We start from the raw sequence: 26,286 nt of genomic DNA on the forward strand, positions 1-26,286 counted from the left end.
ATGGTATCAACTTAATGAGCAAGATTTGCTCTTGTTGGATCAAAGGTCCACCCGAGAACCTGAAGATCCTTCCTTAACCTGACAGTCTTGGAACGGATACTTTAACAGCTTTTTCCAACCACGAGACGCAATATGAAAGAGCACTCCCCACCAGCTGGTCCAAAGGCCTTGTTCCTGGCACCCAGTCATGGCTCAGCTACTCATCAGTAGAGGATGAGCCTTCCACAGCCCTCGTAGATTTCTGACCTGCAGTTACTCTGGTCTTTAATTTCTGCCTTGGGTTCCTGGACTTCTTCACTAAACCTAGTTTGCTGCTGCTGGAAACTTAATTATGTCCTTTGGAACTCCCCTGGCTTCTTCCACTCTCTTGGCACCCTGCAATCTCTTCTGGACAATTATCCTCTTCCCCTGGTGCGCCACCCAGACTTCAGCTGGAACCCTAGGTCCCAAAATCAGGCAATCCCCATTACCATGCCCGCCAGGGACAGGAGCTATTCACAGAAGATTGTTGGGCATGGAGGGTAACACTCTGGTACTAAAGATGACACCTCATTTCAGCACCAGTGAGTCTAAATGAGGTGAGCCTCTTGAGCACTGTAGAAACAAAATCATGTAATTCTTAGCTATCTAGTACTAAGGTAGTGGTGATGGGGGAGGAGAACAAAAGGGAAGGTGCATGAATCTTGGCATAGTGGCATGTACCTAGACTTGGAGGTCAGATAGACCTCGGTTAGAATACCACTTCTACATCTTACAACATAGGTGACGTTGGGCATATCAGTCAGGCATCCTGAGCCTCTAGGAGTGGTCTCATCTGAACCATGGGGAGGGCAAGTTGCTGCCCACATACGGGGCTTCATACAGAGTTGGGAACTGGACACAGCATGGGTCTCTTCCTTTCTTCCTAGAATGCCGCAATCCAAGCCCATAGGTGTCACTCAGTAGAAGGAGATGCTCTTGCCTTGCAGATGGAGATGCTCAGAAAAGGATGGTGAGGTGTTTTCTCTAAGAGAGGAATTGAGGCATAAGAGGTACATGGGGATACCATAGCCATCTGGTCTTGGTAGTCTGGAAAATAAGGGAATTGGTGAAATTCTAATTTGTTGGAGCAGGACATTTTTCTTTCTGATGGTCTTTGGCTTCGCCAAGCCAAGCCTTTCTGCTTCCTTTGTCATATAGCAAAATGTATCTAAGAGGCCACAGATGTGCAGATAATTTTGGGCGTCCATCACTGCCCCCCCCCCCGTATATTCTATAATGTATTTTGTTAGTCTCTATTCGAGGAATAGGAGTCCAATATTTGTTGGAGACAGACATCTCAGGGTATGGTAAAGGTTGTGTGGAAGAGAGAGAGAGGTTAAAAAGGCAGTGTCATCATTCAACAGCTTCGTCCTCAGACTTGGGCGTGCTAATAATACATCAAATGCTGCTTCTTGCAATCCAAACTAACTGTGTGGAAAAAAAAAAAAAAAAAAGCACAGAGAGGGACCCAGGAGAAGTCAGATCCTAAAATGAGTCAATGTGAAGCAATAGAAAGATCCCTGGTTTAAGCCAGGAAGCCAGATATATGGTTGAGAATCTGTCAGTACCTTATCATGGGACTGCATCATTCCTGTGTTGGTACATTCTCTCCAAAATAAAGCCTTTGGGTGACATTTTCTACAAATGGCTTCCAGTTTCATATTCGTGATTGGGGCTCCAGTGAGTGATTGTTGGGGATTTCTTCTGATTCATATGCTGTCTCTTTATTAAACTGGATGCATCTTTATGATTGGAATTATACCTTATATATAATTATAGATCCAGTAACTGTGCTTTTGAAAGCAAGCCATCAGGGATGCCCGGGGGGCTCAGCGGTTGAGCGCCTGCCTTCGGCCCAGGGCGTGATCCTGGAGACCCGGGATCGAGTTCCACGTCGAGCTCCCTGCATGGAGCCTGCTTCTCCCTCTGCCTGTGTCTCTGCCCCGCCCCCCTTCTCTCTCTCTGTGTGTGTCTCTCATGAATAAATAAATAAAATCTTAGGGAAAAAAAGAAAGCCATCAATAAAAGTTGAATGTATGATCTGAACCACATACTTCAAGTGCAAACTTGATACTGCTACCATAGAATCTCAAGAAGAAACAGAAAAGACCATATGGTGCGACAGCGACAAGATCCCTGCCCATTTTACACCATGCCAAGTATTAAGTGTTCATTCACATGGTGATAAATTATTCTTGCATATAAACTGTGAAGTGTATTTGAAAGAAAGGGTTTAATTAAAGTTCATATTTCTGCACCTCTTTCTTCTGGCTGCCATTTTGCTGTAAAGCACAATTATTTCTGACACTAGAAGTGTTAAAACTAGATGACAACTTTTCTCCCTTGATAAAAAAAAAAAAAATCTAGCTTGATACTAATGAATTTAAGAGTTTCCACATGACCCAAAAACAACGAACCCATTACCAAAAAGATGAAATTTTCTACCTTCTTCTTTTGAAAAGAATAGCAAGACCAACTGGGCTCTTAAAAATAACTCATTATTTGAAAGTAATTATATGACTATATGTAATATGTAATATTATTTTAAAGATTAGTCTCAGGTATATATATATATATGATGAATTTTAAGACATAGCTTAAAAATACTCACTTTCAGAATGAAAACTCACTTAGCAAAAGCTTTCTCTAGCTACTGTTCTAATAACTTTACAAATACTAATTCAGCTATTTATTTCGATAACAAATTTATGAATAGGTACTATCAATATTCTTATTATAAAGGATGAGGAAGCTGGAGCCCAGATAAGTGAAGCAATTTGTGCAAAGCTATGCTTCTGGGAAATAGCAGAGCTGGAATTTGAACCCATGCCATCTGGCTCTGGTGTCTGTGTTCTTAATCAGTGAACAATACCAACTCCTGCTATTTGTTTCTGCCTCAATTCGTAAGGAAATGATATGGTTCCTATGCTGGATACTGGAACCTAGAAGGCACCTGAAGTAAACCAACATTAGACCTTGGTATACACTAACAATATGACTGATTAAAATAGTAATAATAGTTAATATGCATCCAGCATTATGATCTGCCTAATACTCTTCTAAATGCTTTCTATGAGTTGAGTCATCAAATTTTCACAATAACCCTTCACCGATAGTAGTATTGCTATTGTAAGCAGTCTGAGGCATAGCCAAGATTAAGTCACTTGCCCACGGTTACAGAATCAAGCGAGTGGAGGAGCTGGGACACGAGCCTCGGATGTTTGGCTCCGAGACCTGTATCCTCCTCCCCTACGATCCTGCTCTACACCGCCTTTCTAAGAGAAGGATGCTGAGCAAATATAGACACACATCGTGATACACACATAACAGCCTTAAAATGATAATAATTTAAGTTTTGGTGGCACCGGTGGTGACTAAAATACTAAAACCAAACCCGAAAGAGGAGGATAAAGCATTTTATTGCAGTGACCAGAGTGAAGACGAACAGGAAGTAATTGCATCAACAACGCAGTACAACCAGCCTTAAACAACACATTACACAAAAGTTCATCTTTGCTTTTTCTTTTTTTTTAATTTTTAAATGCTTTGTTTCAAAATTTCTAAATGTATAAGTTTCAAAAACGTGTTCAGGGAGATTTATTTTTTTTTGTTTCCTTAAAGAAATGCTTCTAAAATCTAGAGACCTGATTGATGTGTTCAATGGTAAAGAGTTTGCAGGGAACATACATGAAAATTAATAGGAGACTGCCCTCCTAAGAAGACTTTGACATCAGTAATAATTAGGGAAATATATCAATGTTCTAATTGGTTTTAATAAAGACCCCCAAGGCAAGTCTCAAGCAATCTTTCCATTAAAGCACTTTCTAGCAGTATGCCAGGATGTCTAAGCATTGGGGTTCCACTGAAACATATAGGCGGACTTCATTTTATAGTGGGAGCATATTGCTTGCAAGGAAAAATAAATGCTGTTGAAAGTCACAGGAGTAATAACATGACAGGAAAATGGATTTGCAAAACCACCAGCTCTAAGTGGAAGGCTCACCCCTCTATCTTGAGAGCAGATAGCCCGTCATAAGCTATTGCGCCTTGAGCATAAAACCCTCTTGCTGTGCCTGCTTTTGTCTCCGTAAAGGAGAATGACATATACGGGTGTTTAAGTATATTTGGACTCCTGCTGGAAATTGTTATCGGGTAGAGAAAGAAAGACGAAAGCGCTTAGCAGAAAGCAAGTGGCTTTGGTTTTTCAGCTTTCTCCTCCCCACAGAGCTGGAAGGATCAGACGGGCTGACCTGTTCTTTTCATTTCCAGGGAGCTAATTTACAGTTAAAGACAGGTTATCATTACGTTAGGAATATGATCGAGGCCCACACCAGAACTCAAAACTCCATTCTGCATGTGCAGGTCCCCTTGCCCTTGCGGGGGAGCCCGGGGTGGGGGGCTCTGCTCTCCACTTCAACAAACACAGCTTTGTAACCAATGGGATTCTATTATGCAAATTAATTCAAGCATATTTTATTCCCCGGTCAGATCTCATCACTCAGCACTGGGCTGGTCTCTAGTTTCAAATCAAATCACAGGATTTATGCCAGGTCCGTGGAAATCACAGAGAATGGGGAAAGGAAGCATTAGAAGAACCACTGAATCCTAGTTCTTCTTCCCTGATTCCTACACTCGGAGCAGAGCGTAAGCGTGGGGTCGTGATCACTTCTGCTCAGGTGCAAAACACGGGAAAGACGGCGGAAAGGTCATTGTTGCTCCACGGCTCCAACACCAAATTCCGACGTCAAAGTGTGCAGCAAATGGGGCCCCTTATCAAGGACCATAACGTTCTCTAGGGGAGAGGGGGAAATTTTAAAGTGCTTCAATCTAAGTCTGATTCTCTACTTCCAGAGAAATAGAGAACCACATGAGTATCTCAGCTTTGAAAGTGGAAAGGTCACTCACTGCCTGGTGTTGGGCAGACCTGTGTCCAATCCTGGCTCCATCACTTACAGGCTACCTAACATCAGGTAACGACTGTAGAGGTTATCCTTGACCAAGTGCTCGATTTTTCCAGGGATGGGCACTCTACGCAGGGCTTGGCACTTATATCATTTGATGGCACCTTTACCACGATTTTTATGTAAAGATCACCCAAATTGTAACCACAGAGTGGTTGAGAAAGTCACCTGAGGGAACACCCTAAATCACTAGCAAGGCTGCAATTCAAATTTAAGTTTATGTGACAGAAAAACCCATGCTTTAGCTTTAGCTGACTCCCGAACCCTGGGAGTCCATGTTCCTCATCTTTGATACAAGGAGACTGCATGATCCATCCTCAAGGATCATCTCAGCTCCAAACCTATATTCGATATTGAAAATAATCCTCGTTCAACAAGAATTTCATTTATTTTTAAAATATGTACAACCAACCTTTATATCCTCAGGCTCGCACGGCCACAAAGTATCATTGCAATCCACCGTCACTTCCCAGACCCCAAACATGTAGAATCATTCCATGATTATTTACTTAGCTCTTCAAATAATTAAGTAAACGTCCATTAATAAGATGATTAAATACAATGTGTGCCATGAAGTACTTGTTACTTGTGCTCTACTCAATCCTTAGGACAGTCTTTTTCTCACTTTAATATCTTAAAATGTTAATCATCAAGATGAATAAAATATGTCAACACATACAGGAAATAATGTCAGCTGTGTCATCTCAGTCTGTGAATAAACACTGTCTATGAATGTGTGGAAAGAGAAAGATTTTATTTTCAATTTTTTTTTTTTTTTTGCATGAGCTGAAATACCTGAGGGAAAATTAGGGCACAAATGGCAATGATAAACAGATGCTCAACATGATGCAACTTCATTTGCGGTATCAAAGGCCTGTACGTAAATCTCCCTTTGTCTCAGAGCAGTAAATATCTATAAAGCTTTCTTTATTTGCTGGTTCCTTCATTCAGCAATAACTTTTCACAGTGCCAGGCCTGGGTTGGACCCCGGGGATACATAGGCTGCTGTGTATCTCTGCTCTGTATGTAGACCGTACTTGAACAACAGTGAGACAGTCTTCTAAGCGGATGAATAATGGTGTGATGGGCTCGGTGCAAGCAGGACTTCCGTACACAGTACTGAGGAAACAGGGAGCACACCTCTACAGATGAATTTGTACCATATCATTCTGGTCTTTTGGTCCTTGCCCACTCCAGCTTCTTCCAAGTAAACACCTATCTCCACGATCTCCACCATCTGAAGCTTCCACTCTCATCTTGAGCCATGGCTGATTGAGCTGCATCTACTCCAGGAATAACCAAATCTTAAATGGATCGCTGATTGTTTTCCCCTGTGTAATCTGGCTCATAAGGACAAGCTGGGTGAATAGGATCTGCCTGGGAACTTGAACAAAAGAAAACAGGAACCATGTTCCAGTGAGTGAGGGAACTCAAACAGGAAGGTGACGGGCTGCCCGAGGGATGGCACAGTCATCCTCCATGGCCAAAGATTTGGTAAAATCAAGGTTATAAGCAAGCCACTTAGTAACCAAATAGAAACAAACTTGGTCTCTGTCCCTAAGCCAGGTAAAGGGCACAACACATGGCCCTGTGTTCTGAAAATCCTGGCGATCAAGGACTGCCCTCCGGTTGCTGTCTACTTGGGCCCCGAAATACTGATCTTCTTTCTGTTCCTGAGTTTCCATATAGGGAATGACAATAGGTCTCCTCTAAGTGAGCCAACTGGAATGCTTTCTTTTATCCTCAGACAGCAAACCTAGAAAACTATAATAATCAAGAGGAATAAATTAGGTGGTTCTGATAAAGGGTGCAGCACTATAGTTGTGGAGATCATTTGTTCACACATAGCAAACGCCTCCTTCATTTATGAACACATAAGAAACACTGGAGCCACAGGGAGACTTTCACAACAGAAGTCAAGACACTTGTGTTCTGGCAAAGGTTCTGTCACTGAACAGTTGTGGAACTTTAGAAAAAAATCCTTCTTCCTCCTAGACTTTCTACTTCTCCTGAAAGAGGAGGCCGACAATAGCCTACTAAGGTCTTCCACGTCTACAGGGGCCTGTGAGTCTGTGCTGCGCTGAGACACAGCAACCTTCCCCGGATGGAGGTTTCACCTAATTGAGAAAGTCTGGACCCACCTGGCAGGACTGCTCCATGCACATCTCCAGGAGGCTGCACTTATACCAGATACAATGGTAGTGGCGCCCTCTGGAACTAGACGGTGCAGACCGCGTTAATGTGACAGGCTTTGAGTCCCAACATAAGGATTCATGAAGCTTCACCTGGTAAGGCAATGGGCATCCAGAGACTGACGGAATCCAAGCTGTCAGAGGTATACAGGAGAAAGTGCCACGGGAACTGGGAGTTCTGACACAATTGTTAAGAGCATGGGCTCAGGAGTCAGGTGGGGTTAGAGGAGTAGAGCTCAAGAGTTCCCGCTTGTTCACCAGGTGTATGACTCGGCCTCCATGAGTCTCCATGCCGCCATGGTGAAAACATGAGGACCACTCTTAGAGGGAGAGTTTAAAGGAAAGGAGATGACGCACAGGAAGAGTCACATATGAACTTGACATGGCCTGGCATAGGGCAGGTGGTCAATATGATAAATCAGGAGTTTTGTTCCTTCAACAAGAATACACAAATATGTACTATAAGCCCTGGATACACTGGTATGACCTACTATCAATAAAGTGACTACATACAACATGTAGTAAAGTGCGAGCCTTACGGAAGGCTGAAAGAGGCTGTCCATTAAGAGGAGATAAGCAAAATAATACTTAGTACAGGAATTGTTAAATATGACAACACAAATAAATGAGGGAAATGAGATAAAGTAGACAGTGTTGTCCAAGAGAAATATAATGCATTACAGGTATAATTTTAAATTATGTAGATGCCACATTTTTAAAAGTTTAAAAAATGGGTATGTGAATTTTAACAATATATTTTATTTAATCTAGTATGCCTCAAATGGTATCATTTTAATATGAAATAAATATATGAATTATTGAGGTATTTTATACATACACACGCTCCGGTTATTTATTTATTTTTGGTCCTAAATCTTCAAAGCCCAGTGCGTATTTTAAACTTACAGCACATCTCTGTTTGGACTAGCCACATGTCAAGAGCTCAAAAGCCTTATGTGGCTAGTGGCTACCATCTAGGACAGCACAGAAGATTCTAGAATATCTGGATAGAGAAGGGCATGTGGCCAACAAAGATTCAAGTGAGGGGTAACATGTTCTAGATAGGAAAAATAAGCCTCCGGTAGAGGAAAGGAGGCCCTTCTGGAAACCATGCAGATGTGTAGGGTCTTGGGAACGGGGCAGGTGGAGGACAGAGCATGAGGCTATAGTCTGAAGATGGTGCTGCTGTTCCTGGCTTCAACAGGAGAGGGGCTGGTCTGGGGATAAAGAGCATGCATTTGGTTTCAGACGTGTGAAGTTTGTGAAGCCTAGGGACTGATGCTCACGTGGAAGGTTTCAGAGTGGAGCTAGGTTTCTGAGTTCTTCCAAGAGGAGGCATCATCAGCGTTACCACTTCTGTTCCCAGTTTGGGCGTTCCGCTGCACTCTGTGCTAGAGTCCCAGAACTGGATGAAACCCTTCCCTACACCTTCCACTCAGTCTTTCTTCAGACGACAAACAGGAAAAGGGAGATAGTGAAATGACAAGCAACTTGTGCAAAATAAGAAAACAAAAGCAAAAACCAATGTGAACAAAACCTGAAGTCCTCCCTCTGGAGAGGAAAAACGAAAGAGAAAGCACCGAGTGAAAGATAATTTATCCAGTGTCTACCCTGCCCTCTTGCGCCCCAAACCCGGCTTAAAAGCAGTCGTCCCTTGCAAACTACTTCTCCGGAAATAACCAGTTCACATTCTCTAAGGGAAAAACACATTCATAAATAAGGACCTGGGAGCTCTCTTTGAGGACTGACAGTGGAGAACAGGAAGAGGGAAAACAATCTGCATATTATCGCTGGATATTATCTGCAGGGAACCACTTTCCACAAAGAATATTTTTTTTAAAGTATGAACAATAAGGGGAGGAATTATCCCAAGGTGGTCCTAATAACTGACAAGGGCTTGATGTGGTTTTTCTGAAATAATTACTAAGACAAGGGGAGAGAGTGCTTTAAATCACCACTGCCGAGGCTTCAGAATCCTGCAACAGCCAGCCTGTGACCCCAATCCACTGTGGTCCACATGCAGCCATCCGGCGTAATCAGCCTCCGAACAGAAGTGAGGAACGCAGAAAGTCAAGCTGCTTCCAATTATCGGAAGCTAGATTCTGACCAGAGTGTGGGTGGGCTGTTCTGGAGGTCTCTTTCTAACCTACCTCCCCCAACCATGCTATCACGCGAAGAGCAGACTAAACCTTGCCACATTTTTAATGGCTTTTTTTTTTTTGGGGGGGGGAGGGTATCTTTACATATACCACAGAAGGTTTTCTCCCCCTCTTATTTTTAGAAAGTAGACACCAACAATAGCCTCATAATGATCTCATTGTAGTCTCAAATAATCCAATCTTTGAAGCCTGATTCTTTCTTTTCAGATGTATTAACGTCATTTATCAAAAGTAATGGGATTTTTTAAAAAGTTGAACATAAAAGAAAAGTAATGGGATACAGCAAACCAGTCAAGTGCCTTGTACATGTGCAGAGCATTTTCTGAAGCATATGCTGAACACTTTCAGACAGGCAGGACTTTCAAAGGCAACGTTAAGTGTCTTTTGTGGGTCTCAGATAATATGGTTCACTTAATTAGATTTTCCGTAATCCCAGGTTAATCCTATTGTGAATTACAGATGTGAATTTTGACTTGCCTGGCAGAAACATCTCTTGCTACAAATGCATTTCTGGAAAAAAAAATTACCTTATTTATAATTCATTACTGGAATCATTACCATAGGGACTGCCTCTTTTTCTCCTTCCTCCAAGTAGAAGTGACCATTTCCACTCCCTTGGACCACATTGGCCTTTTAAGCAATTTAATAAGGACACTTCTAATAATTTTTGTCCTTGATTATGTCTTCCTCTTCCCTAAGATATATGGAGTTCTCTAAGAATTAGGAACATACCCAATTCCTCACTGAATTCCTTGCAACTGAGTATAATGTGTATAGCTGGCACGGCCTCTGTCCTTCATGAAGCTTAACATTTAGACTCGTGTCCCTAGAACTTGATTGCACATTAGAATTAGCTGAGGAGTCTTAAAAATTCCATTGCCGGGCCTTACTCAACACCAAGCAAAATCAATGAAAACCAGGTATCACTACTTTTGAGCTTCCCCAGGTGGTTCTGGTGTACCAGAGGTGAGAACCACTGGGCTAGAGCTACGCCATCCAATATGGTGGCAACCTAGACACATGTGGCCTTTTAAGTTTAGTTCACTTAAATCAAACACAATTAAAAATGTACTTCCTCACTTCAAGTGCTCAGTGGTCACTTTTATTATTGAAAAAAAGTTCTGTTAGTATGTGTTGGTTTTAGGCTCTAAAAGATCTTCATCTGAAGCATAAAGGGTCTGTAGAATGGAGAAGACATGCAAGAACACTCTGCTAGACACACAAAGGTCTGCCACAAACTCATTGTGCAACGCCCGGTGGTCTAGACCTCTGTTGTCCCATCTGTGAAATGAAGGGCTGGATAGGATGGATGGCTCTCCAGAGATGACCAGCAGAATGTCCCGAAAATCTAAGAGGGAAGGGGCCACAATGGGTGGGGACAGCTGAACGGGTTGGCCCCACCCCCCACAGCCAACAGAGGTGCAACCAGACTCAACAAAATGTGTCCTTGCAAAGCTGTTCTGCTGCATTAAAAAAAAAAATAAAGGAAGAAAAGAAAGCACTTCTGAGATCTTGATACCGAACAGACTCCCTCTCTCAGCCCATCAGTGAGTTAGTAAATTCCGGCTTCAGTGCCCATGATCTCCTGGGTTAGGGGAACTGTGGGGCCACTGACAGCTGACAACTCACTTCACCTCCCTGAGCCTGTTTTTTCTTATGACAAAAATAGGACGGATGATGCCTGACCTCCCTGGTTCCCCAGTTAATCTGAGGGTGGAATGAGATAATAGGTAGGGAAGGTTTTTATAAAAGTGTAATGGCCGCTGCCCAGGTGAGGCGAGCAGATGGAGAAATCCTGACACGAGCGGCAACTTCCATTTCTTTGGTTCATTTTTTATTAAAGTTTTGGCTTTTAGCCTTTAGTAGCGCAGGTTGTAGATGAATGCAAATGACCTGTCAGCATTACAGGAAGGAGATGTGATTCCACTCCTCTTCTCTGCGAGGGATATGAACTCTGTCAGGGGCTGCCAATGGGCTCCTCCCTAGACCTGGGCACATCTCTGTGCTCCTGGACCCAGAAGGATTTTGCAGCGGTGACTTGTGAGGATAGGGACCCTGGGTGGAGCTCCCCGACTGGGGGATGGCGTGTGTGGTGGCGAGACGGCTGATTCGAACAAGAAAAGCTGTGAAAATAGACCAGAGCCCCAGACTCAATAGGGATCCAGGCCAGAAGGCCCTCTGCAGAGACCAGAGCCTCTCAATTATCCGTAATCGACGATGGGAATGGAACAATCATGGCAAGTGTGGCCAAAGCTGCCAGGAACTTGTCACATGAGATGGCATGGGCTTTTCCAGCTGGAGAAGTTCCAGGAGGCCATCCTGGCAAAAAGCACTCATCTTCCATTCAGCCCCTGCTTGGCGAGGACAAGGCCATCCCTGAGCACCTAGCGCGGCAGGCCCTGCGCTAGGTGCTGCCCGTGCGTTCTTTGTCGCCTCTTTCCCTCCAGCATCCTCAGGAGTGTTGTGTTATTGCGTCCATTGTCCAGATAAGGAAACAAGGACATGAGGCACTTCACTTTCGGAGCACTCCCTTTAGCTCAGGTGACTAGTTAGCCCCGAAAATGAAACCTGAAGCCATAAATGGTCCATTCGGAAGCTCTTGTCTATCTACCCTTCGTGTTAAACTTCTCTGTAATTCTCCTATGGAGCTCATTATTATTATTTTTCTTTCTGGGGATGGGCGGTCAGAACTCAGCTAGATTTTTACTCCACATGTAAGCATTTAAGAGCAGCCATTTAAGAAATATTGGTGGAGACTTGGATTTTCTGCAGTAGTTTAGTTAAGAAACACGTTCTTTGTCCTCAGGAAGCACATAGGTTACTGGGAGTCTTAGAGAATGGGTGTTTCGCCCAAGGGTCAACCATCACCAGCTCCTTTGATGTTTCCTTAGAGGGTCTCCCTCCACTGTTGATGTTCTCCAGCCTGCCCCACTCTTCCAAGTAGTCCTTGAGTGAATGAAGCATGATTTTTCCCCTCCCTCATAATGTTTTGCACGTAAGAACAAAATTTTGCTCTACATCCTTCATTGCCTCAGCCTCCAAAGAAGGTGCTAATGATTAATAAAAGGCAAGTGGTGCAGGGGACCGTGGGAAGGCAGCCAGACAATAAATATCTTCTAACAAAGAAGCCAGCTCAACATGAGGCAGGTCTGTGAGATCCCATGAGCTAATCGTTGTTGAAAAGAATGGGTATGTTGCTCAGGGAAGGAGGAGTTACACGGTGGAAGAGGCAAATCCCACACATCAATATTTCATCTGAGGGCATGAGGTGAGGCCCGGAATCACTCTCTGACAGGAAGAGCGGCTGTTACCCAACAGCTACTCACACCACTGGTCAATTCAATACCCACGCTGCAAAGATTCAATCCTGTTTTCAACAGGAAAGAGGTGATATTAGCTGGTTTTTGTTCATTTGTTTGTTTATAAGATTACATTAAAAAAGCAAAATAACATGAAATTTTAATCAGTTGATAGAGTACCAGTGTGACAAAGTCCAAACAGACATTTCCTCAGGCAGGCACGTCTCCCTAGGAGAAGCACGCACAGCCAGGAGGAAGTTTTACCATCGCTCGCCGGCATCTTACATTGATCAACTAAGTACCTCCTTCCAAAAAGATTTTACTGGAAGAACAAAATCTGCAATCCGTGGTACCACTGGTAATGTGGAAAGTGCTCTCTGGAATCACTCAGTAAGGGAAAGTCCTTTCAGATCACAGCTGCCTCATCTGCCAAGGAGCAGATGAATGAGGAACAGCAAAACGATTGCTCTATGTCATGAACTTTGCCATCGAGGACTTAGACATCCTTGGCAAGGCATCCGTGATGGAAATGCCCACCTTTGCATCTCCAGGGTGGCTGCTCATGAGGCCGCAGAAACACGGCTTGGTCTCTTGGTTCAGAGCCTACTCCTGCTTTTTTTTTTTTTTTTTTTTTAAGATTTTATTTATTCATTGGAGACACAGAGAAAGGCAGAGACACAGGCAGAGGGAGAAGCAGGCTCCCTATGGGGAGCCTGATGCGGGACTTGATCCCAGAATCCCGGGATCATGACCTGAGCCAAAGGCAGACGCTCAACCGTTGAGCCACCCCGATGCCCCCCAATTCCTGCTTCTAATCCAACCATGATACTGGGTCCCTCAGGTGTGGGCTCTATGCATCCCCGTCCCCGGTCTTAGGTCCAATCCTCCATCTAGTCCACATCCAGACATTCTCAGATCTCAAGTCCAGCCATCTAACCAAGCACACCCAGCACTCACGAGGTAGAGGTCGGGGAGAGATTCAGAACTTGAAGGCTAGTTGATTTGAAGAATGTACACACTCAGAGAATAACAGCCCCAGATCAAGTTAGCTCAGTAAAATCAATAAACATGAAGAGAGGTCAAGATATACTCAGAATGGCAGAGCCACTTTATGAACAAAGGAGACAGGACCTAGATCTAGGTGGAAGATGGGTAGGTTTCTGCAAGTAGAAATGGTAGGAGGGCACCATAGCCTCCTTCCCAGCCCTCCTCTGAAGCCAAGTTTGTACCCTGTTTCATGCAAAATTCCCCGTCTTGTCATCCCTGCGACTGCTGCTTTGCTGAGAAGCCTGGCTGGACTGCTGAGGGCTTTGAGGTTCCACTCAGGCCATGCCAGGTTTTTCTCCGGGGTCTGCCCCTGCCCCTAGCATGTTTACCTACTGCTTGGGGTCCCATCTCCACCTGGACAGGGGAGACAGTAAATGATGCTGCCTTCTGCCTGTACCTAGGTATCTCTGGCAGCCACTGGGCTCTTGCCTCAGATGATCCTCTTCGTACCAACCCAGATCAAGGACTCTGGGGTCTTAATAGGGTCTACTGCCTTCCAGCTGTTCGATCTCCCCACCTCCCAACACACTCACCCATGCCTGCGTCTCCCCTCCCTTCCCTTCTTCACTCTGCAGCAGAGATCTCCCAACAGACCTTAGGGCTGAGTCTTTGTGAGGTGCTGCCAGATTCTGCTCTGTCCTGTCCGGAGTGAGCTGAGCCAGGCTTTGGTTGATACATAATTTATGTCCTTGTCTTATGTCAGTATTGTACCAGTTTGCACATGGGCTCCAACAGATGCCCAACCCTCAGTGCTTGGGTAAACATTAGGATCTTGCTGCTGAGAACAAAGGTTTAAGTGGTACACAGGGACGTGTCCTGGTGACTTGGTTCCCACACAAAAAAGGGAATGACTTTTCAGGCTGAAGAGTGATGCCACCATAAAGTAAATGGAGGGTAGGTTTTTTGACAGGAGGAGGGGATGGAAGTATCGTTTGGGGAAAATTCAAAGCAAAACACAAGTGGGACCCAAATCAAAAGCTAGAAAAAATATTCCTGGGGTCATTAGAAAAGAGCCAAAAAGACATTTCATTGAACGTATTTAAGAGAAGCAAAGTCTTCAAATAATTACAAATCACAAACGGCACAGAGATCGAAATGTGAGCATAAAAAGATACATTTTTTTTTCCTGCAAAAAGTAATAAAGATATGATTTCTTTTTCCCAGTGAAGCCATCTTGGAAAAGAAAATCGTGATAAAAAGGAGAAACTCATATTACAGCAGAGCAGTGGCAATTTTTTATTGGTTCCTTAGAAAGTATGGGGAATTGAAAGTTTATATTGAAGACAAGTGGACATCAAATATGCTGGCTAAATGGATTCTTGAGATGCTGTGCCCTTATCCCGTCATGTGGCTTCGGTTCTCCTCCAAACAGTTCCTCTGCCACTTTCTCAATATCCTATACAACACAAAATTCCAACGTTTTTTTTTAAGAGAGGACCTGGCCTTAATGGGAATTCCCCTGGTACTTGCAGTCAGGCTTGTGGTGTGCTGAAGTGACAAAACTACTTTGCAAGTTCCCTTAAAGCTGTCTTAATGCGGCTGGTTTCTCTTGAGTTGTGTCCCATGTTAAACTAACTCTTGCTTTTCTGAGATGAGATGGATTTCTAGGAATAATCATCACAAGCTTGCAAAAAGCACATTGTGCTAAAGTAGAAAACTTTCCACTCCTAATCATATGACTTAGGACTGAATATTCATTTAAGGCTCAGAAAATCTGTGTGTTGCAAATCCTGTCATTCCCATGATGTCAAGTCTGTTACATCATAATAGCCATGTCATCTACTTTTGTGGGAGCTAAAGGTGTCAGACTTAGCAAAAAAATAAAATTAAAAAAATAAATAAATAAAAAAAAAAAATAAAAATAAATAAATAAATAAAGAAAATAAAGAAAAAATACAGGACACCAATTAAATTAGAATTTCAGATAAACAACACTTGTTCTTAGTAAGACTATGTCCCATACAATTTGGGGGAATACATTTATACTAAAATTATTATTTTTTCCAATCTGAAATCCACATTTCACTGGAAGTCCTGTACATTTATCTGATGGAGTGAAAACTCATTTGTAAAAATAAAAAAAGTGGACTAGGCAAGCCAATCTCCAAGCATCAAGTTATTTTTATCCGAAATCCCAGAATCATTCTGTCCCCAAACATCTTCTACGTGAACTCTGAAAGCTCTGGCCTAGTCCTCAGGGAAGCAGCGTCACTGCACAGAAGAGATCACATCTGGAGAAATGTAAACAGTTTGGGAACTTTTAACATCATTGTAATTGAGGTCAGAGAAAACCAAGGAAGGGCCTTGGATTTCCTCAGAGAAGATGGAACAGGCCCTTGGATATTGACAGGTGACCTCCGGTGTAAAAGGCCTAAGGATGGGAGGATTATCTGCAGTGCTAATTGATCGAGGAATTAGGAATAATATTGTCTTTCATCCTCTGAGTTGACACTAGTTCTCAGAAAACAACCAATACCCAAATCTTGGAGTCAGGATCATTTATATCAGGAGCACATACCATGCGCGACTAGTAGGAACTTTCAAGAATGCAGCCCTCACAGATGTTTGTTCACAGACACACAAAAAATGGTAGAAATGCTTTCACCAAACATGCCCAGAGCATGAGGTGGGAACCCGGTCTTGAGCTAAGAAGAGGCAATGACAAGAAGAGGCTGCCACGGTCCTCACAACTCTGGAAGCGTCATGGTGGGTGGCGCCGGGAGGCAGCCCAGAACATGGGAAGCATGTCATGAAAGGTGCTTTGATGGGGCATCAGTGGATGAGAGAGCTCAGTGGATATTCCTCCGCTTAGCTGGGAACGTCTAAACCAGGTTCAAGGATGTGGCCGCCCATGAGGATCTACTTGGTAAATCTGGATGGCGTCTTGAAGGCATGTACGTGAAGGGATGAGACCTTCCAGGGTAGGAAGGGCAATCTAGCCGCTGGGAGCCACAGGAGCCAACACCTCAGACGAGAAATGAGAGTCTGTGTTCAGGTCACAGTAGGAAGTTGAGATAGTAAAAGTGCAAAGGCTGGGCAAGAAAGAAGAAGTGGGGGACGCCTGGGGGGCTCAGCGGTTGAGCGCCTGTCTTCAGCCCAGGGTATGATCCTGGAGACCTGGGATCGAGTCCCACATCTGGCTCCCTGCATGGAGCCTGCTTCTCCCTCTGCCTCTGTCTCTCTCTCTCTCTCTCTCTCTCTCTGTCTCTCATGAGTAAATAAATGAAATCTTAAGAAAAAAAAAAAAGAAAAGAAAGAGGAAGTGGTGGGGTGGGACATGTAGGCAGGAAGACCACAGCTACTCAAATAATAAACAGTAATTATAATAACATTTGCTTTTCGGCCAATGCTCGGGCTCATACCTGTCCCACAGCCCGCAGAGTCGGAAAGTCGGTAGCGGGTCAGCTGCCCACGCAGAAATGGCCACGGTGCCCCTCAGTCAAATTTAATGGGTGTCTGCTTCAGTTATTCGTTTTCCATCAGGATGTGTTAAGCCTTAGAATTGAGAAGCAGCCTAAGGCTCAGATTCAGAATGAGTGCCTGACTGCTGTGGGGGGCAAAAAAAAAACCCCAAAACAACCACCTGTGTCCCGCTTTCAATGTCTGGTGGGTGGGGAAGAGGCAGGGAATAAAGAGAAAGGGAAAGACGCTTACTACGTACCTCTACTGGGCCATGAGCAAGAGCCATACTCCCTACAGTCTTAGGAGGCGGGATAATGATTCCTATGTGACGAATGAAACAAAATCGGCGGACTTAAGTCCTCAAGTTCTGACATCGATAAAATGGCGTAACCTAAATTTGACCCCAGCTATAGGAAATAAACCCAAATACACGTGCCAAGGGTTCTCCAAACCCCCAGCCAAAACAGCTAAGGCAAAGTGGCTCATGATATAACCAAGGTGGTGCCTATGCAAAGGAGGAAATTAATTTCATTCTGATTTCCCCCGATCTGTACTGTTTGTACCAAATCACAGCCATCTTTGCAAAATTAAGGGCATTAGTTATCTCCCCATTCAGTCGGAGCAGCATTACACTTGCAAGCAGACGTTCCCAGCTAAGCGGAGGAATATCAAGTTTTTACAAAATCATTCATCAAGAGGTGAGACCTAACCCTGATTAGCGTTTCAATAAGAAGCCTAGGACTAAATAGAGAATAAGTGCACGATCACAGCGGCAATTAGGCACCTTCTCGACAGCCACATTTTTCCTTAGACCAATCGAGTTCGAGCAAATGAGAAATTTTTTCCTTTCTCTCTTTTTTTTCCCCCTGATGTGAAGTGAACTGCCTGAAATAACTGAAGAGGTGACAGCAAGCTTGTTAAAGAAAACGTTTGCCCATTAAGCGAGGCTTAATTAAACAGAGCACAGGCGAATCATTCTTCCATCTAAGATGAGGTGCACCCTGGTAAAATTACTCGGCTTGCAGCACTTGGTCTGGGAGGCCTATGATGACACCCACCAGTAAACGGGGGGAAAAGATAACAAAACACGTTTAGGCTTCAAGAAATATCACATGTCACTCTGCAAAGCAGTGGATGAGTTGGAGATGCACACATGCAAATGAAGTTAATCAAAGATTACTTTCTGTCTCCAATTATGGCTGTCTTTAGATTTACCCAGAGTGACGAAGCTACATTCTCTTGTCCCCTTAGATGGGCCATTTGGAATTGCTGACAAGAGGTTTAGCCTCAGTACCACGAAGGGCTAGTGACAGGAATTGTCCGGGAGGACATTATCGGTGCTCCACGACGATGGGGATCACGTATGTTCCGTTCATCTCCTTACCTTCAGCAGGTAGCGCGATACTGACCGTGGTGGGACGCAGAGCGGAGATGGGATTAGCATGGAATTAGGTCTCCCAAAGAGATGCTGGAGTCCTAACCCCAGTGCCTCTGAAAGGGACCTTATTTAGAAATACGGTTTTTGCAAATGATGAACTGAAGATGAAGTCATTAGGGTAGATTCTAATCCAGATTATAATCCTTATGAACAGGAGGGCTTTGGACATGGGGCGGGGGCACCATTCACAAGCCAAAGAGTGTCTGAGGGTATCAGAAGCTAGGAGGAACATATGGCAATTCCCCCTCGCAGCCCTCGGACGAAGTCAACTCTGCCGACACCTTGATTTTTAGACTTCTGGCCTCCAGAACTGTGATTTGATAAATTTCTGTTGCTTAAGCCACCTAGTGTATGGCACTTTGTTCCCATGGCAGCTCTGGGACACTCACTCAGTTGGGGAAGGGCAGGGTGCGATCTGACCTGGGTGATTTCTCAGTCTCCCCGCCACCCTTCTTCCAGGACACTGGTCCCATGTGAGCTGGCCCAACTACCACCACCGAGGGCACTGGGGTTAAAGCTGGCCTCTGCTCGTCCGCATCTCACGGCCTCATCTGAAGAGCAGAGGTACTAGTATAGCACAGTTCTCCTCGCCTTGTTGTGAGGATTAAATGAGGTCATTCCTGTGATGTGCTGGACACTGTGTGGGCCATATAGCAAGTGCTCAGTAAACACTACAGGGCATTATCAGCATCGAAACCTTGGCGCCTTGAACCTCATAGTGTTAAGGTCAATTTTACATTGCTCTGATTGCCACTGAAGCGGTGTGGACATGGCTGTCACCGGACCGTCCAGATGGAGTCAGCTGGTCACCTGAGGTCCTTGGAGTCCAGGGAGTCCCCTCCTCACTGCACGGGCATGGCCGGGGTGTTCACACTGGCTGTAACACGTGGTCTTCCACTCCATCCACCCCCCTCCCCACCACCCAAGAGGCGGCATTGGAATCTGCCAAGACCTGGCCCTGCCAGAACTGACCTCTGAGGCCTGGAGGTCAGCAGGGCCAGTGAGGTGTTGGGAAGGGGAGTGCTGAGCGTTGGTGGCGGCGGTCTCAGGGAGCCGCTGGGAGCCCAGCCGAAGGCACGGACTCTAATCGTGATTAGTGTTTCTCAGTGAGGGGCCGATGGGGAAAGACACGACGTCTGTCCATCAGAGGGGTAAGAGGACTGCAATTAGGAGGTTCCCGAGTCCCCTGAACTTGGTGATACACCTGGGGCTCTGTGATGGGTATCCCAGTTACTGTTCACCGCAGCTCAGTGAGGCAGGCATCATCATCTCTATTTCATGAAAGAGGGAAGTGTGGTTTAGGGGATCTTTGGTAACTCGGGGCGAAGTCGCAAAGCACATGGTGTGCAAACCTGGCGGAACCAGAGCTGTCACAGCGACGCACTGTGCCCCGCCGCCTGCTGGCATCCGCCACACTGTCCCTGCTAGGAAGTCGCTCTCGGTCGGCGGTTACTAATATTTAAATCAGATTGAACACTGTATTGTCAGACCCATCTGCTGATAGTTTATAGCCATATACTTAAAAAGGCATAAATGCTTTTTGAATGCCGGCAGTACGCATCCTTAATTTTCTGCATTGTTTATGAATTGCCTGGAATAGAGCAATCACAATAATAATTCATACTTTATCGCACTTCGTAATTTACAAAGGGCTTTCACAAACATTAGCTCATTTTACACATCAGCCCACAAAGGTAAGGGCTATTATTACCCTCATTTTATTGATGGGGAACCAAGGAATAAGTCATACTCTCTAATGTTCAGGGATGCTAGTGAACAGGAAAGCTGCCATCCTGCGAGGAGGGCTTAGGCTGAAAAACCTGCCCCAAGAAAGGAAAAAAATACTCCCTGATGGGGAACGAAGTTTCCATGTGGGAGTGGACAGCTCCAAAATCAGCCACGATTCAGCCTTCAGTTGGATGCTTCTCCTCCAGAAGGACGCAGCTGATTAACAGCAGCCCGTGATGAGGGTGGCTCGCAATTACTGGGTGCTTGTCTCATGCTCAGCACTGAGCCGAGCCCTCTGCAGGCTTTATTTAATCGGCATTCAGCCCAGTGGGGTTAGAGATGAAGATACTGAAGCTCTGAGAAGTAGTAACTCACCCAGGGTCAAACAGCTGTGAGACCCCCGATCCGTCCAATCCTAGAGGCTTAACTTTTAACAATTTGATGGAAGGTGTCTGACCCTTGAGTACTGCCTTTCTCATAGAGAAAAAAATTCTATGGTGTCTTGTTTTGCTTTTCCTCTCTCCCAGAGCCTGCTGACCCTCACCGTGGCTTGCGCTAGGTTGGGAATGCCATGCGTAGTTGACTCAAGCCTTGGCTTCCTTCTGCTCAGGACTCTACGAGGCGCTGGATCTAACACTGCACCTGCTTGTGAGGTGCCCATGTTCCCGGTCCTCAGGAACTGTGCAGACACCTGAACCCATGCATCCAGAAGTCCTGATGGAGAAGCTTCTGGCTGCTAAAAGAATTGCAGACCCAACTCATTAGAGCCACAAACCCATGCTTTGTGGCATAATCTCCTAACACCGTCTTGTCTCTGGATACATCCGATGAGCTTCCGATATTCTCCCCAAACATATCCTTCCCATTTCCAAAATGATTCAAAACACAGACCCCCCCTGAAACAGCTCCAGAGGCGTCATGGGTGAAGACGGTGCCACAGTCGGGTCAGGTGCCCAGCCGAGGGTGGCTGACTCTGAAGGCGAGATGGGAGGCTTAAGTCTTACTCTGAACATCCGTCGTTCACCTCTCTGCCAAAGCAACTAGGAGAAGACTAGATTTGAGATGGGAAGACAGGGCCGAAATGAAGAGGCCTGGGCAGATGGTGATGCTTTTTGTAAGAATTTGGGGTGAAAGAGAAAAAATGCTGCAACACAATATGCGGTGGCCTGAGCTCTCGGTCCATTAGGGGGAGCGGGGCCCCGCGGGGGTGACCAGGGGCCCGGACAGGAGCCAGCACGCGGGGAGCGCACCTGACCGCTCAGGCGGAGGCAGGGCCTGCCGCTGCAGCCACGAAGCTCCGGCTGGGACTTGAGGCATTAATCCAATTTCCCTTTCCTCGTGCCACTTACCAGCTGTGAGGCATCAGGCAAATTGTTCAATCTTTCTCGGGCTCCGTTTTCTCATTTGAAAAATGGAGATAAAATGCTCCCCCGCACAAGGCAAAGTGGCGGGATTAAATGACAGCAAGACGTGTCTGACACACAGTGGGCTTCTTCCCCTTTCCACGTTTGTCCTCTGCAATCCTTGATCTGTGAGCGCGTAACTTCTACGCAGAAGAATTCAGCCCCTGCCTCCTGCATCCCGGCAGCCGGAGCTCGGACCCCCCCTTGTCCACACGGCTACCCGGGGTGCCCAGGGCCAGCCCCCCAGATATGTCCCTGTGCGGCCTGGCCAGGCCAGAAGCACCCACAGTCAGGAAGCCCCAGGAAGCCTCACAGCCCCAGAGGCTGAGAGTTGTTTCCCTCGCTGCTATTTTGCAACAGGCTGTTTTCCCTGAAAGGCCAGTAAATACAGCTCACATGAGCTTGCACGTTTGGCGTGGGAGTGAGGGGGCACTCGTGCTCAGTTACTACAGTGCAAAGGTCTTCAGTGGAAGTAAGAACCCCCGAGTCAAGCCCTTGCCCTCACCTCAGTCTACCAAGAAGCAAGCTGAGGTGTAGAAAGGAGGCTCGCCTGGGCCGAGGCAGCCCTGCTGCGGGGCCAGCTCTGCACACCGACCGCCTTCCTTTCCGGACTAAGAGGAGTGGGAGCCTGCAGCCTCTGCCGAGCAGGGATTCCGCTCCGCCGGGGAGCAGAACCGTGGGACTCAGGGCTGTGGGAAGCCTCGGCTGACCCTGGGGGTGCGGAAGCAGACGTGGTATCAGGACTTCTAAGGAGAAGCCTGAACCTTTGTTGAGTTAGGAGACTGCGCTGGGTGTTTAACGTGCATGGTCCCATTTGATTTTTGCAACAGCCCCAAGAGTAGGGACACTGTCCCTTCCCCAGAGACGTCCCCATATAGTTCTCAGCATGCGCGGGTCCCCCCTGTACGGCAAAGAGCACTCTGAAGATGTGCTTAGATTAAGGGCCTTGAGATGGGCACGTAGCCGGGGCTCCACGTAATCACAGGGTCCTTACAAGAGGGCGGCAGGAGGGCCGGAGAAAGGGGAGATGTGGTGACAAACACGGAGGGTGGTGTGGTGGGCTTCGAAGAGAGAGGAAGAAGCCATTAGTCAAGAGATGGATGCAGGAGGCCCTGAGACGCTGAAAAGGACAAAAATAAGGTTCTCCCCTGGGGCCTCCAGAAGGAAACCGGCCCTGTCACCCACCTGATTCCAGCCCGTAGGACTCATTTCAGACTTCTGATCTCCAAAATTCTCAGGTAATAAAGCTGTGTTGTTTTCAGCCACCAAGTTTGTGGTAGTTTCTTACAACAGCGGTGTCAGACTAAATCACCCATTTCGCAGATGAGCAAGCTGAAGCTTGCTTGGAATCCAATCACCCGGCTACAGTCACCGAAGCAGGGATGATCTACACGGGGCAACTCCGTGGCCCGTGCTCTTATATGCTGGACTACATCACGCTGGGGAAGGAGCGGGGCGGGTGCAATCTCACAACCTAAAAAATGAAAGGGGGCACCTGGGTGGCCCAGCGGTTGAGCATCTGCTTTTGGCTCAGGTCATGATCCCAGGGTCCTGGGATTGAGTCCCACATCAGAAGCCTGCATGAAGCCTGCTTCTCCCTCTGCCTGGGTCTCTGCCCCTCTCTGTGTGTCTCATGAATAAATAAATAAAATCTTAAAAAACAAGAAAGGCCTTCCTCAGCCGTGTGTGATAGTCAGGAGAGTCACAGTTTCCTGTTCCACTGAAACAAGAACAAAAGTCATTAGCTCGAGAGAGTAGCTGTTCCATTCAGGAGCACAGGTAGAGGCAGAACTGACCCTGCTGGGCTCTTTCCAGGACACCACTCCTGCCCCATGGACTGTGCTGCTTCTGTAGTTTGTGGGGCATTTACACAGGTGCTGCCCTTCTGCAAGGAGAAGCACCTGCCCGTGGTGACCAGTGTGGGGCCAGCCAGCCCAGGGGAAGCCCTACCTGTGGCCACCTTGACAGGCTGACACTCGAGCCAGCTCTCCTCACAACGTGCATGCACACGTTGTGTGTGTGTGGGGGGGGGGGCGTGGAGAAAGGACCTGGCTATCACCTGGAAGCCATCAACTGCTGAGAACCCCGGTCTACACAGCCCCACATTTGGAAACACCCAGTTGCATATCTGTGATCCTACAGACTTCTGCATGGACATCAGCTCCACTCCGAGTCCTCTCTGGGGAGCCTTTCTAGGCGACACGCATTGGTCCAAGTGCTTTAGAGGTGGTATCCTCTTCAGTTGTCACACAATTCCTATAGAACAGGCACCGCTGATCGGGTGGTTGTTCTGATCGCTGGGAGCGGCACGGAGCACTCACCCTGCTAGCCACGGGCAGGCAGAGACAAGATCAGAATCCAGGTGTTTCCACTTGTGAGTCAACCTTCAATGAAGGAGAAGAGCAACTACTCTGAAAGAGGCCAGGGCGTACTTCAGGAAGTAGGAGCCTTTAATTATTACGGCTGTTATTATTAACGCTATTATCTTATTGTTCTTTGAACGCTTTTAGAGCTAAAGAAAAAAGTCAACGAAATGGGAAAAGTGGATGTCAGCTGCGTTAAGACTCCCCCTTCGTAAATCCCCATCCCTCCCTACGGTGTGAGGACCGGATTTTATTTATGCTCCCCGAATGCAGCCAGCGGCGGGGCTGGGGCTGCGGGATCCGGGCTCTGGCGGGAGATGCAGACCGAGCTTTTGTTTTGATCTCGCTGCTCAGGTTAATGCATCCCGATGCCTCCGCGGGCTGTTTCCCAGGATGCCGTCATTCCAGTGTCTCCGTGGAAATGAATTAAATGCAGCAGTATTTACAAATCTTGAGTCAGATTTCCATCCTGTCCAACAGGATGAGAACCTGCCCCACTATTTACGCCAGTAAGTGGAGAAGGACATCAAAGCTCGGGTACTAACTGCAGGCGGGGATAATGACCTAAGTGGCTGTAATCTAGACTCTGTGCTTTACCACAGCAAAGTGCACCTGCTCCTCCTACGGAGGGGACAAGGAGCAGCATTCGCATCTCTGCTTAACGGGCAGGACACCTGACTCCAGCCTCGTCTCTAAACAGCCGTGGATCCCACGTCTCTATGGTTTCACCTCGACATTCCGCTCGCATCGGGGGAGAAGGCTGCGGGGACACACGAGGCCTGCGTGGGGGCAGGTGCACCTCGAGTGCCTGCAGCGGGGGCTGCGGGGCTCCTTCCGCACAACTGATGAGAGAGGGGATGGTAAGGATGTGTTGCGGAGGCAAACCAGTCCCCTCTTTGTTGCCGTTCATGTTATTACTTCACTCTGGGATGGATTTTTCTGGGCACGAGCAAGGGGTGGTGGGACGGGTGGGAAGCATCTGAGCTCTGGAGCGACAAGGTCTGGAGGTAAAGTCCCAGCCCCACGATCCGCCAGCCACGTGCCTTCATGGGCAGGCCACGAACCGACCGGCCTCTCCATTTCCTCATCTGTAGAATGGGTATGCGCTTCCTGCCTGTCCATGTTAATGTGCCCTACCCCCCCTTTTTTTTATGTTTGAACTAAGCCCAATTTTCTGAGCATATAACAAATTGATTAGAACTCAGCTGTAAAAAAAAATAAAAATAAGTAAAAAAAAAGAAGAACTCAGCTGTGTAGAATTTGCAGACCTAAAAGATCGTCTTTTTGAGATAAAATCTGATCAGTATCATTAAGTCCACCCTTTGAAAGTGCACAATTGTGGGTGTTTTTTTTTTTTTTTTTTTTAGTTTATTTTCAAAGTTCTGCATGAATCCACCACTGCCTAGTTCTAGAACATTTTCACCACCACCCAGAAGCAAACTCATGGCCAGGAGCCGCTACTATATTTAGAACATAGGTTGCTAATCACCATCTTGCTATTCTTCAAGGTCCAAGAAATCGCTGAGGTTCACACTGTATTACTCCTGGACTTACCGTGAGCACCAAAGTGTCAGACATTTGATATTTCCCCTCCGCAGCTCTTAGATTGACAGCTGACGTCCCCTCAGCCCTGCCAAGTACATGGCATGTTCGTGCAGCTCAAAGGCCGTGTTTCCTGCATTTTCTATCCCCCCCCAGCACCTCAGCTCAGGGCTGAACACACATGTGGGTGCTGGCTAAACTCCTGACTTTTTTTTTAAATTTATTTATTTATTCGAGAGAGGGAGAGAGAGAGAGGCAGAGACCCAGGCAGAGGGAGAAGCAGGCCCCATGCAGGGAGCCCGACGTGGGACTCGATCCCAGGACCCCGGGGTCACTCCCTGGGCCGAAGGCAGGTGCTCAACCGCTGAGCCCCCCGCCCCGGGGTCCCTCACTCCTGCCTCCTGCCTGATTGGCCAGTCGTCACCTCTGAAGCCCAGCACGGCTGTCATCGCTCTGCTGCCCCGCACGCCAGAGCCTCCGCAAGCTGTCACGTTCCACACTTACCCCCCAAAGCATGTGCTGTTCATTTTTCATCTTAATGAACTGTCCAGTCGAGTTTAGCAACGGGGACAGCGAGAGTAGCACGCTCGGGACGTCTTACGCCTTTTGCTATTGTCACAAAGCTTCTCCCTCCAACGCCGGCGCGTAATTGAAATAAAAGATCTCAATGGCGACAAACGCCATTTGTCAAGAAGGAAGTGGAGTAAGGGCTACATCTCAAAAATTCCTAC

General features: G+C 46.5%; 1 protein-coding gene across 4 annotated transcripts in view; it reads right to left on the bottom strand.

Moving 5' to 3' along the window:
- Window positions 1–26,286, bottom strand: part of CDH11 (cadherin 11) — a 149,162-nt gene that overhangs the window by 47,297 nt on the left and 75,579 nt on the right. The gene's annotated exons all lie outside the window — the stretch shown is intronic.

The sequence above is a fragment of the Canis lupus genome, chromosome 3 (assembly GCF_048164855.1).
Source record: "Canis lupus baileyi chromosome 3, mCanLup2.hap1, whole genome shotgun sequence".
In the NCBI taxonomy this organism is placed as follows: Eukaryota; Metazoa; Chordata; class Mammalia; order Carnivora; family Canidae; genus Canis; species Canis lupus.